The sequence below is a fragment of the Bubalus kerabau genome, chromosome 1, assembly GCF_029407905.1.
Source record: "Bubalus kerabau isolate K-KA32 ecotype Philippines breed swamp buffalo chromosome 1, PCC_UOA_SB_1v2, whole genome shotgun sequence".
In the NCBI taxonomy this organism is placed as follows: Eukaryota; Metazoa; Chordata; class Mammalia; order Artiodactyla; family Bovidae; genus Bubalus; species Bubalus kerabau.
In genome coordinates this window covers 241,184,478-241,198,083 of record NC_073624.1, presented here as the reverse complement: position 1 = coordinate 241,198,083, position 13,606 = coordinate 241,184,478, and the positions used below count along the sequence as shown (strand labels likewise).

Below are 13,606 nucleotides of genomic sequence, written 5' to 3'. Positions count from 1 at the left end.
AACAGAAAGGAGGCCAGACTGTCACTCTTGCATTGGCCATTTCGTAAGAAAGTTTAATTCAAAATGATCAATATGCCATTGAGGCACATTTTGGGGTAACTTACCCTGGACCCCAACACGGGCTTTTCTCAGGTGCAGATCTAATCCTGCCACTGAACCTGCTCAGCTTCTTCAATAGCCTCCTGAGGCCCTCTAACCTAGCTTCTCAGTTCCTGTGTGCTCTTACTCACCGTCCCTCCTCATGGCTATGGGACTGAAGGTGGCACCTGCAGATCCCCAGTGTAGCCCCTGCCCGGGGTTTCTCCACCCTGACAGTAGCAGGATGTTGGGTGGGATCATTCTTTGTCCTGGGGACTGCCCTGTGCATTGTAGGACAGTCAGCAGCATCCCTGCTCTCTTTCCACTAGGCTGCCGGTAGCACCCCTTTCCCCAGTTCTGACAACCAGAAGTGTCTCCAGACATTGCCAAAGGTTCCCTGGGGGACACAGTCACTCTACAACTGTTCACTTCTCTGTCCTTTGTGGTTGCAAAAGCACTTACCTACCTGGAAAACTTTCTACAGGTGTCCCTCCTAGATGCTTCCATCAAGGTATACCTCGTGTTTCCCCTACTAGATCCCAAGGGCAAGACCTGCATCTAACTGATCTTAGTATCCCCAGCACCTGGGTTCCAGGTTATGATACCCATTTTGTAAGAATATCTTTGTTTCAGTTTAGTTCAGTTCAGTCGCTCAGTCGTGTCCGACTCTTTGAGACCCCATGAATCGCAGCACACCAGGCCTCCCTGTCCATCACTAACTCCCGGAGTTCACTCAAACTCACATCCATCGAGTCGGTGATGCCATCCAGCCATCTCATCCTCTGGCGTCCCCTTCTCCTCCTGCTCCCAATCCCTCCCAGCATCAGAGTCTTTTCCAATGAGTCAACTCTTCGCATGAGGTGGCCAAAGTACTGGAGTTTCAGCTTTAGCATCATTCCTTCCAAAGAAATCCCAGGGCTGATCTCCTTCAGAATGGACTGGTTGGATCTCCTTGCAGTCCAAGGGACTCTCAAGAGTCTTCTCCAACACCACAGTTCAAAAGCATCAATTCTTTGGCGCTCAGCCTTCTTCACAGTCCAACTCTCACATCCATACATGACCACAGGAAAAACCATAGCCTTGACTAGACGGACCTTTGTTGGCAAAGTAATGTCTCTGCTTTTCAATATGCTATCTAGGTTGGTCATAACTTTCCTTCCAAGCAGTAAGCGTCTTTTAATTTCATGGCTGCAGTCACCATCTGCAGTGATTTTGGAGCCCAACAAGATAAAGTCTGACATTGTTTCCACTGTTTCCCCATGTATTTCCCATGAAGTGACGGGACTGGATGCCATGATCTTCGTTTTCTGAATGTTGAGCTTTAAGCCAACTTTTTCACTCTCCACTTTCACTTTCCTCAAGAGGCTTTTGAGTTCCTCTTCACTTTCTGCCATAAGGGTGGTGTCATCTGCATATCTGAGGTTATTGATATTTCTCCCGGCAATCTTGATTCCAGCTTGTGCTTCTTCCAGTCCAGCGTTTCTCATGATGTACTCTGCATATAAGTTAAATAAGCAGGGTGACAATATACAGCCTTGACGTACTCCTTTTCCTATTTGGAACCAGTCTGTGGTTCCATGTCCAGTTCTAACTGTTGCTTCCTGCCCTGCATACAGGTTTCTGAAGAGGCCAGTCAGGTCATCTGGTAATCCCATCTCTTTTAGAATTTTCCACAGTTTATTGTGATCCACACAGTCAAAGGCTTTGGCATAGTCAATAAAGCAGAAATAGATGTTTTTCTGGAACTCTCTTGCTTTTTCCATGATCCAGCGGATATTGGCAATTTGATCTCTGGTTCATTCTTTGAGAAAATGACTATGGTAATACTCTAGAATATTCTATTGTGGCAATCTCTTAAGTTAAACTTCTTGATTTAACTTAATAAGTTGGCTGAGTTATTAGGGAGTTAATTTCATTCTTAGTCATGATAAGGTTTGGTTGGCTATGTATAAATTCCCAAAAGTACCAGTAGTATTTGGGCTTCTCAGGTAGCTCAGTGGTAAAGAATCTGCTTATAATGCAAGAGATGCAATGCAGGACACTTGGGTTTGATCCCGGAGTCAGGAGTTACCCTGGAATAGGAAATGGCAACCCTCTCCTGTATTCTTGCCTGGGAAATCCCATGGACAGAGGAGCCTGGTAGGTTACAGTCCATGGGGTTGCAGAGAGTCAGACATGACTTAGCAACCAAACCATCAATAATAACAACAAATCCCCAGTAACTAGCTTAGTGCCTGAATCTAGACTTAACTTGATAAAATATTTGTTGAATAGATGAATGAGTAAATGAAGTATGAACTGTACATCTTTCCTGACAAATAATGACTTCCTTTTGCAGAAAACAATCCATCTCTGGGTCCCTAGTAGCCCCAGGAGGACTTGCACTTAGGTAGATATTTCTGTTAACATTCACATTTACATATCCCATGTCATGACTCACCATTACCAAGCACTGACAGATGGGTTGCTAAGGGAAACAAAAGTGTCTAGGGGATGTCCTAACTTTTGAAGTTGAGGAAAAAGGGGCAGCATGGGTGGTGGGTCCAGGGCAGTGTTGCCCAGTAGAATTTTTCTCCATGATGCAACTGTTCTAATAACGTGTGTTCATCAAATAGAGTAGCTATCAGCCACATGTGGCTATTGAGTGCTTCAAGTGTTGTTGTTGTTCAGTCACTCAGATCACGTTCCGCTTTTTGCAACCCCATGGACGGCGGCATGCCAGGCTTCCTTGTCCTTCACTGTCTCCTGGAGTTTGCTCAAACTCATGTCTATTGAGTCAGTGATGCCATCCAACCATCTCATCCCCTGTCGCCCCCCTTTCCTCCTGCCTTTGAGCTTCCCCAGCATCAGGGTCTTTTCCAATGAGTAGGCTCTTTGCATCAGGCTCTTTGCAAAGTATTGGAGCTTCAGCTTCAGCTTCAGTCCTTCCAGTGAATACTCAGGACTGATTTCCTTTAGGATGGACTGGTTGGATCTCCTTGCTGTTCAAGGGACTCTCAGGAGGAGTCTTTTCCAGCACCACAATTCAAAAGCATCAATTCTTCAGCACCCAGTCCTCTTTATGATCCAACTCTCACATCCATATGTGACTGTTGGAAAAACCATAGCTTTGACTATACAAATCTTTGTGGGCAAAGCGATGTCTCTGCTTTTTGACACACTGTCTAGGTCCATCATAACTTTTCTTCCAAGGAGGAAGTGTCTTTTAATTTCATGGCTGCAGGCACCCTCTGCAGTGATTTGGGAGCCCAAGAAAATAAAGTCTGTCACTGTTTCCATTGTTTCCCCATCTATTTCCCATGAAGTGATGGGACTGGATGCCATGCTCTTGGTTTTTTGAATGTTGAGTTTTAAGCCAGCTTTTTCACTCTCCTGTTTCACCTTCATCAAGAGGCTCTTTATTTCCTCTTCACTTTCTGCCATTAGGGTGGTGTCATCTGCCTGTCTGTGGTTATTGGTATTTCTCCTGGAAGTCTTGATTCCAGCTTGTTAGTCATTCAGCCTGGCATTCTGCATGTACTCTGTATATAAGTTAAATAAACAGGGTGACAATATAGAGTCTTCACTTATTCCTTTTCCAATTTGGAACCAGTCCATTGTTCCATGTCTGGTTCTAAGTGGTTCTTCCTGACATGCATAGAGATTTTTCAGGAGGCAGGTAAAGTGGTCTGGTATTCCAATCTGTTGAAGAATTTTCCATAGTTTGTTGTGATACACACAGTCAAAGGCTTTAGTGGAGTCAATGAAGCAGAAGTAGATGCTTCCCTGGAATTCTCTTGCTTTTTCTATGATCCAACGTATGTTGGCAATTTGATCTCTGCCTTTTCTAAATCCAGCTTGTACATCTGGAAGCTCTCAGTTCATGTACTGTTGAAGCCTAGGTTGAAGGATTTTGAGCATTACCTTGCTATCATGTGAAATGAGTGATATTGTGCTGTAGTTTGAACCTTCTTTGGCATTGCCCTTCTTTGGGTTTGGAATGAAAACTGACCTTTTCCAGTCCTGTGGCCACTGGTGAGTTTTCCAAATTTGATGGCATATTGAGTGCAGCACTTTAACAGCATCTTTTAAGATTTGAACCAGTTCAGCTGGAATTCCATCACCTCTGCTAGCTTTGTTGAAGGATGGCAAGTGAAAATGAGAAACTAAACTCTCAGTTCAGTCAGTTCAGTTGCTCAGTTGGGTCCAACTCTTTGCGACCCCATAGACTGCAGCATACCAGGCCTCCCTGTCCACCAACTACCGGACTTTACTCAAACTCCTGTTCATTGAGTTGGTGATGTCATGCAACCATCTCATCTACTATTGTCCCCTTCTCCTCCCACCTTCAATCTTTCCCAGCATCAGGGTCTTTTCCAATGAGTCAGTTCTTTGTATCAGGTGGCCAAAGTATTGAAGTTTCAGCTTCAGCATCAGTCCTTCCAGTGAATATTCAGGACTTATTTTCTTTAGGATGGTCTGGTTGGATCTCCTTGCAGTCCAAGGGACTCTCAAGAGTCTTCTCCAACACCACAGTTCAAAAAGCATCAAGTCTTCGGCGCTCAGCTTTCTTTATAGTCCAACTGTTACATCCGTACATGACAACTGGAAAAACCATGGCTTTGACTAGATGGATCTTTGTCAGCAAAGTAACGTCTCTGCTTTTTAATATGCTGTCTAGGTTGGTCATAACATTTCTTCCAAGGAGCGAGTGTCTTTTAATTTCATGACTGCAGTCACCATCTGCAGTGATTTTGGAACCCCCAAAAATAAAGTCAGTCATAGTTTCCACTGTTTCCTCATCTGTTTGCCATTAAGTGATGGGACTGGATGCCGTAATCTTTGTTTTCTGAATGTTGAATTTTAAGACAACTTTTTCACTTTCCTCTTTCACTTTCATCAGGAAGCTCTTTAGTTCTTCTTCGCTTTCTGCCATAAGAGTGGTGTCATTTGCGTATCTGAGATTATTGATATTTCTCCCAGCAATCTTGATTCCAGCTTGTGCTTCATCCAGTCCAGCATTTCTCATGATGTACTCTGCATATAAGTTAAATAAACAGGGTAACAATATACAGCCTTGACGTACTCCTTTCCCGATTTGGAAACAGTCTCTAATTTTATTTAATTTGAATAATTTAAATCTAAATCTGAACAGGTCTAGAGCATCAGTTTCAGAGCTAAGGGACTTGTACTCTAGTCCTGCCTTTGATTTTAACTCATCTGTGTGGCCTTGAGCAAGTGGCTTTCTTTCTCTGAGCTTTAGCCTCTTCTTTTTGACGTGGACCATTTTTAAGTCTTTATTGAATTTGTTACAATATCGCTTCTGTTTTATGTTTTGGTTTTTTGGCCCCAAGGCATGCGAGATCTTAGCACCCCAACCAGGGACTGAACCTGCACCCCCACCTTGGAAGGGGAATCTTAATCACCGGGCTGCCAGGGAGTCCCTAAGCCTCAGCTTTAGACTTGGCAAAATGAAGGGTTAAGATTAGGGTAGGGATGACGCATATATTTTCTCTAGCATGTCAGCCCCCATGGATTACTGACGGCTGCCTGGAGCAGTCTGGAGGAGAATCCTGAAGCTCCATTTTGCCTTTTAGAAGAAATACAACATATCATGACCACATATGACGGATCCTCGAGCAGGTTTACGACTCCAGGATCAAGCTGTTCTTCGCCTGTCTGCTGAGGGTGTTATTGGGGTGCCTCTCCAGAACTTGCCCGTGGTTGTAGTGCTACACCCCACTGGTCAATGTACATCAAGAGTAGGAGGCAATGCTGCCCAGGTCACTCCAGCTCCCAAGCTCCCAGTAGGATGCACTGGGACCTTTGTTGCATATACATCATAATTGAACTTCTGCAGTGCTCCAGGCTGCTTCCTTCCCACCCTACTGCTGTTGGTCCTGAAAGCATCTTTAGTAAATTTTTCACATGCAAATCTCTATCTCAAAGTCTACTTCCCAGAGAATTCCACTCTCAGACAGCATGGGGTAAGGGGGTGGGATGAGGTGGGAAGGTTTGTGATACTTGGGCCATGAACTTGCCATCTAGGACCTAGAGAAATTATAAGCCCAGTTTTCCCACAATGGCTCTGGGTACCTATACTAAATGACAAAAAAAAAGCCTAGCTACAGCCCTGCTTCTAGGAAACTATATCCACACCTGCATCCAGCATCTGGTGCTGCTGCTGTTAAGCAGAAGCCAAGCGTGAAACCAGAGGGAAAGCCCACAGTTCACTGATCTCTGAAGGTTCTTTCCAGCTTCTGCCTTGCCCAGAAGACTGTGAGGCTGCTCTGAGCTCCCTGACGTGCTGGCAGGCCCCGGGGGCATTGAAAGGGCAGAGAAGCATCTGACACTGACAGAAGAGACAGCCCTGGGAGGAGGGGACTTCAGGCAGCACATGTCAGGAGCCACACTTGTCAGGGCTTCTCTGCTCTGAGGGATGGAGAGGGGGGCATAGCAGGGTGGAAGACAAGTCTCCTAGTGTCGAACACACTTGCTGCATGGGTCTGTGTTCTGTGTGCAAGCAAAAGCTACATTACAACCACTATCTAATTTAATTTGTACAACCCTGTATGTGTATCGGACCCTGATCCTGTTTTATAGAGAAGACTAAACTGAGGTTCAATGAGAGCTAATTTACACAAGATTGCAAAAGCTAGTAAGTGGCACTGTTGGAATTCACACCCAGGACTTTCTGATTCTAATGCCTGTGTTCCTTTCCTACCACTCCCATACCGTTTCTGTTGTGATTGCAAACCTAGAGGCTCAGATTCATCAGGATGTTAGAAACAACCCAATTCAGACACATAGCTAGTAGGTGTTAAGCTTATGCACTAACTCTGCACCATCGGTGGTAAGGTACGGTAGCTGATTAGAACACTGCGTTGAGAAGATTCTGAGGCTGAATATCGAGTAGTGTGATCTATTTTAGTGACATCTGCATGGCAGGGGTATGTATGGCCGAATATTGATCCTTTTTTTCCTTTTTCTTAGTATTTATTTATGTGGCTGCATCAGGTCTTGCAGCACATGGGATCTTTCAATGCATTGGGCAGGCTTCTCTCTAGTTGCAGCTTATGGGCTCAGTTGCCCCGTGGCACGTGGGATCTTAGTTCTCAGACCCATTTCCCCTAGACTTCCCTCAGCTGTAGGCAACAACTAATCTCCTTTCTGTCTCTCTGGATTTGCCTATTTTGGACACTTAATGAAATCAAAAGATATATAGTCTTTCAGTGTCTGGCTTCTTATAGTTAGCATGGTGTTCTCAAATTTCACCCAGGTTATAGCATGTATCAGTACTTCATTTCTTTCTGTTGCCAAATAATTTTCTGTTATATAATATGCCACAGTGCATTTATTCATTCATCAGTTGACGGGCATTTGAATTGTTTTTGCTTTTTGGCTATTATGAATAATGTAGCTATGAACTTTCACATACAAGTATTTGTGTGAACATAACACTTCCATTTCTCTTGGATATTTACCTAGGATTGGCATTGCTGGGTCACATGGTAACTCTGTTTTGACCCTTTGAGGAACACCCAGCTGTACCCTTTCACTGCAGCCGCACCTTTTTTACGTTCCCATCAAGAGTATATGAGGGTCACAACCTTTTCACATCCTGACCAAACACTGCTGTTCTTCATCTTTTTAATATAATAGCCATCCTAGTGGGTGAGATTGGTATCTCTTAAATTTAATTTACATTACCTGATGGCTAATTGGAAAAGACTGATGCTGGGAGGGATTGGGGGCAGGAGGAGAAGGGGACAACAGAGGATGAGATGGCTGGATGGCATCACTGACTCGATGGACGTGAGTCTGGGTAAACTCCGGGAGTTGGTGATGGACAGGGAGGTCTGGCGTGCTGCGATTCATGGGGTCGCAAAGAGTTGGACACGACTGAGTGACTGAACTGAACTGAACTGAACTGATGGCTAATGACATTACACAGCTTTCCACGTGCTTTTTTGGCCATTTGTATATCTTCTCCAGAATAAAGTGTACTCAATGTCTTTGTCCATTTTTAAATTGGGTTGCGTTTTTAATACTGAGTTATAAGAATAATTGTATGTTCTAGATAAAGCTCCCTTATCAGATATGATTTGCAAAAATTTTCTCCCATTCTGTGGGTTCTGTTTTCACTTTCAATACAGGCTTTAAAATCAGAAAGATTGGGTTTAAATTCCAGTTCTCCTATCAACTTCTCTCATCCCCAATTTCTTATCCATAAAATAGGCATGAAAATACCTAATTGCTAGGCATATTGTGACAATAAAAAGAGATAAATAGTGCAAAGCAATTGGCATATGTACATCACATGTGGTAACTGTTAGCATGATTGTCATGTGAAATCAATGTGAAATCATGTGAAATCAATCAGTACATCAAACTCCCAAAAGCTTCTGGAACAATGGTGTCCAAACTTATTCTGGGGACACCTAGAAAGGTCTCTAGTACCCTAGGGAGATTCTGTGAATATTTATAAAAGAGGTAATGTCAGTTTATCTAACAAAACGTAACTCCCCGTGTCCTAAAGGAGTGGAGCCTCTCTGTGTGTACTGGGAGTGAGTAACGAGGAGACAGGTGATGATTCAAAGTCAAGCAAACCCACTTTCTCCTGCTGGTCAGTGCTGAGTAAGCATGCTCCAGCCCCCTCCCACTGCTCTCCTGTTTAGTTAGAGGCCCCCAAAGAGGGCCAACAGCTGCGAGGCTCTTCATTAGAGCCTTGAAATTTGAAACAACAGATCAAAGTCTGAGGAGCCATATTGAGCTGTGGGGAACGCTTGCTCGCTGAGTGAGGTCAGGAAAGGTCCAAACCCCTAGCATTCCAGGGCTTTGGGCTTGTCCCCTGCCACTGTGGAGGAGGGGGCTGCAGCCGTGGGTGCGAGGCCACACGAGGTACGTGGCAGATTCGTGGAACCAAAGAGGGCTGTGTCCAGAGAGGATAACAGTGACAAATATTTTTGCTGGCTGCATTAAAGAAGATACCGAAGAACATCATCCAAGAGGTTCTTTTGAACACTGTGAGAAAACTGAAGTGTCTGAAAGCATGACTGACTGAAGCAGTGGCAAGAAGAAGGCATCTGTGCTTTTGTAACTGCTGATGGCCATGACTCCATACTGTCAAAAGGTACAAGCTTTCAGTTATGAGTACATTCTGGGGATCTGATATGCAGCGTGGTGACTGTGGTTAACGGTGTTGTATGGTATATTTGAAGTTTGTTGAGAGTAGATCTCAAAGTGTTCTTACCCCACACATGGTATCTGTATGAGGTGATGGCTGTGTTCACTGACTGTAATGTGACGATCATTTCACAATATATATGTATATCAAACATCACATAGCAGACCTTAAACTTATATAGTGTTGTCTGTCAACTATATTTCAATAAAGCTGGAACATAGAGAAAGAGAAAAAAATTGTACTGATGAAGCAAGGAAGCTTGGGCTAAGCAAGAAATAGCTAGTGCTTTCATCCAGCCAAGGAGTGATCCTGAAAGTCGGTGGTTGTTGTCGCGGCGGTTTTGGTCATGGAGGAAAGTTCAGTGGTCAGTGTGGCTTTTTTGGCAGTCATGGTGTAGTGGTGGATATTATGGAAGTGGGGATGACTGTAATGGATTTGGTAATAGTGGAGACAGTTTCAGAGGTGGTGGAAGCTAGTGATATTTTAGTTGCTAGGGCAATTACAATTAATTTTTTAATTTGAGGCCCACAAAAGGAGGAAACTTTGGAGATGAAAACTCTGGCCTTTCTGGTGGTGGAGACCAATATTTTGTCAAACCATGAAACCAAGGTGGTTATGGCAGTTCCAGCAGCAGCAGTAATTATGACAGTGGCAGATGGTTTTAATTACTGCCAGGAAATTACGCTTAGCAGGAGAGGAGAGCCAGAGAAGTGACAGAGAAGCTACAGGTTACAAGAGATTTGTGAACTCAGCCAAGCAAGGTGGTGGCAGGGCCTAGTTTCTACAAAGGAGACGTGTTTTAGTCACTCCTTATGTGTAGGAACAAAAAACTCAAGGACTGTATTTGTGACTAATTGTATAAAGGTTATTTTTACTTTCTGTCCTGTGGAAAAATGTAAAGCTTCACAACAAAGAGTTTTTTTAAATTGTATAATTGATGTACAATGTTGTGTTAATTTCTGCTGTACAGCAAAGTGATTTAGGTATACATTTGTATACTTTTTTTGAATATTCTTTTCCATTATGATTTATCATAGGATACTGAATATAGTTCTCTATGGTATATAGTAGGGCCTTGTTTTTTATCCATTCTATATAATAGTTTACATCTACTAACCCCAACCTCCCACTCCATCCCTCCCTCAATCCCCTCCCCGTTGGCAACCACAAGTCTGTTCCCTATGTCTGTGAGCTGGTTTCTATTTCATAAGTAGATTGACTTGTGTCATAGTTTAGATTTCACATGTAAGTGATATCATATGGTATTTGTCTGTTTTTTTACTTGCTTCACTTAGTATGATAATCTCTAGTTGCATTCATGTTGCTGCAAATGGCATTGTTTTGTTCTCCGTTATGGCTGAATGGTATTCCATTGTATATATTTACCACATCTTTATCCATTTTTGTGTCAATGGATACCTAAGTTGTTTCCACTGGCTATTGTGAGTAGTGATGCTACAAAGATAGTTGTGAGTGTATCTTTTTTAGTTATAGTTTTGTCCAGATATATGCCCTGGAGTAGGAGAAGGCAATGGCACCCCACTCCAGTTCTCTTGCCTGGAAAATCCCATGGATGGAGGAGCCTGGGAGGCTGCAGTCCATGGGGTCGCAAAGAGTCGAACATGACTTCACTTTCAATTTTCACTTTCATGCATTGGAGAAGGAAATGGCAACCCACTCCAGTGTTCTTGCCTGGAGAGTCCCAGGGACGGGGGAGCCTGGTGGGCTGCTGTCTATGGGGTTGCATAGAATCGGACATGACTGGAGTGACTTAGCAGCAGCAGGATTGCTGGATTATATGGTAATTCTTTTTTTAGTTTTCTGAGGAACTTTCATGCTGTTTTACATAGTGGCTGCACCAACTTCCATTCCTACCAACAGTGGAGGAGGGTTCCATTTTCTCCACATCCTCTCCATCATCTGTTATTTGGAGATTTTTTAATGATGGTCATTCTGACTGGTGTGAAGTGGTACCTCACTATACTTTTGATTTGCATTTCTATAATTAGAGATGTTGAGCATCTTTTGTGTGCCTGTTGGCCATGTGTTTATCTATTCTTTGGATAAATGCCTGTTTTATTATTGGATTTTTTTTTTTTCCCCTAATTTGTTCCACTTGAGGTCTCCTTTTCCCAGGCTTTAGGGTTATATTCCTTCTTTCTTTTGGTTTTTGCCCTTGGAGGGTAAGGTTGTTTGAGTGGTTTGTTTTGATTTCTTGTTAGAGGTGACTTGTGCCTATGATCTGTCCTGCTACAGGTTCCTAGAACTACTTCCTTGTCACCAAGTACATGTCTCCATGTTTTCACACCACTAGTCTCTTGCATATGTTATCCTTCTTCCATGAGTTGCTTCCATTCTTTTCATGCTTGGGAAATTCCTCCACCACCTCCAGGTATCACAGGGCTCCAAGGGGGTCATGGGGCTCCAAGAAGGGATTTTCTTGTTAGATTTCAGTTCCATTAAGCATATCCATATACTTACTGCATTTATTTCCTACCTCTCCTTGACTTTCTTCCAGTTTAAAACGCTGCTACTAATATCCTGTCCTTCAAGGAACCTGTGCAAAGACTAGGTCTCTAGGGCAAATGCTTGATTGGATTGTTTTTTTTTTTTTTTTTTTTTTTTACTGTTAAGTTGTACAAGCTGTTTGTACATTTTGGCAGTAAAGCCCTTGTCAGTTGCATTATTTGAGAATGTTTTCTCCCATTCTGTAGGTGGTCTTTTAGTTTTATTTATAACTTGCTATACAAAAGCTTATAAGTTTGGGTACCATTTGTTTATTTTTGTTTTTATTTCTATTGCCTTGGAAGACTGACCTAAGAAAACATTAGCACGACTTGTCAGAGAATGTTTTGCTTGTGATCTCTTCTAGGAGTTTAATCAGAATAAAAGGGTTCTAATGTAGGTTTGGGTTTTTTTCTTTGTTTGTTTTGTTGCTGATGACTAAATCTAATAGTCTGATCATAGAAAGTGAAAGTCACTCAGTCGTGTCTGACTCTTTGAGACCCCATAGACTATATAGTCCATGGACTTCTCCAGGCCAGAATACTGAAGTGGGTAGCCTTTCTTTTCTCCAGGGGATCTTCCCAACCCAGGGATCGAACCCAGGTCTCCCTCATCGCAGGCAGATTCTTTACCAGCTGAGCCACAAGGGAAGCCCAACAATCCGGCATGGGTGGCCTATCCCTTCTCCAGTGGATTTTCCCAACCCAGGAATCAAACTGGGGTCTCCTGCATTGCAGGTAGATTTTTTACCAACTGAGCTATCAGGGAAGCTGAAGTCTGATCATGATGCTGAATAAATGTGTCTTCTGAAAAATCAAACAAGTCCAATTAGATGTCCATAGGCAAAAAAAAAGCCTCCACATAAACCTCACACTTCATCTCTGGTGGTGGTTTAGTTGCTAAGTTGTGTCTGGCTCTTGCAACCCCATGGACTGTAGCCCACTAGGTTCCTCTGTCCATGGGATTTTCCAGGCAAGAATATTGGAGTGGGTTGCCATTTCTTTCTCCAGGGGATCTTCCTGACCCAGGGATCAAACCTGGGTCTCCTGCACTGCAGGCAGATTCTTTACTGACTGAGCTACCAGAGAAGCCCCACCTGGATGAAGAAGTATTCATACTTCATACAAAAGTTAAATCAAAATGGATCATAGACTTTAAAACTTTTAGAAAAAGAGTAAAACATCTAGGAGTAGGTAAACAGTTATTAGATTTAACACAAAAAGTAGGATTCATAAAAGAAAAAGTTGATTAATTGGACCTTATCAAAATATAAAATTTTTGATCTGTGAATGTCCCCATGAAGACAATGAACAGTAAGCTACTCAGTGGAAGAAAATATTTGGAAACCATGTATTTTACAAAGGACTAGTATTAGAATATATCAAGAACCATCAAAGTCAGTAGTTTTAAAAAAGCAATCTAATTAGAATTGGGTTAAAAACATGAATAAGCTCATCAAAAAGAATATGTAGATAACAAATAATCACATCTTTATGTTCAACATTATTAACTATTAGGAAATGCAATTAAAATTACAATAAGACACCATTACACATCTATCAGAATGGCTAAAATAAAAATTAGACAACACATACTGTTGAGGATGCAGAGAATAGGAATCACTAACATTTTACTGGTGGGAGTGTCAGTGGAAAAGAGTTTGTTGTTTAGTCACTAAGTCATGTCTTACTCTCTGACCCCATAGACTGCAGCATGCCAGACTTCCCTGTCCTTCACTATCTCCTGGAGTTTGCTCAAACTGATGTTCATTGAATTGGTGATGCCATCCAACCATCTCATTCTCTGTCGCCCCCTTTAGCTCCTGACTGCAGTCTTTCTCAGCATCAGGGTCTTTTC

General features: G+C 42.7%; 1 protein-coding gene across 9 annotated transcripts in view; it reads left to right on the top strand.

Moving 5' to 3' along the window:
* The window catches only part of PWWP2A (PWWP domain containing 2A), a 114,444-nt gene that overhangs the window by 28,984 nt on the left and 71,854 nt on the right, over positions 1 to 13,606 (top strand). For 4 of the 9 annotated variants that reach the window (XM_055561265.1, XM_055561251.1, XM_055561244.1 and 1 more), the window contains exon 1: positions 8,367 to 9,190. The exons of 1 other annotated variant lie outside the window; for it this stretch is intronic. The gene's annotated coding sequence lies outside the window, so the exon portion shown is untranslated. Of the gene's footprint in view, positions 1 to 6,331; positions 7,008 to 8,365; positions 9,191 to 13,606 lie in introns of those variants that run through there. 4 more of the 9 variants (XM_055561303.1, XM_055561296.1, XM_055561321.1 and 1 more) reach the window with 3 other exon arrangements.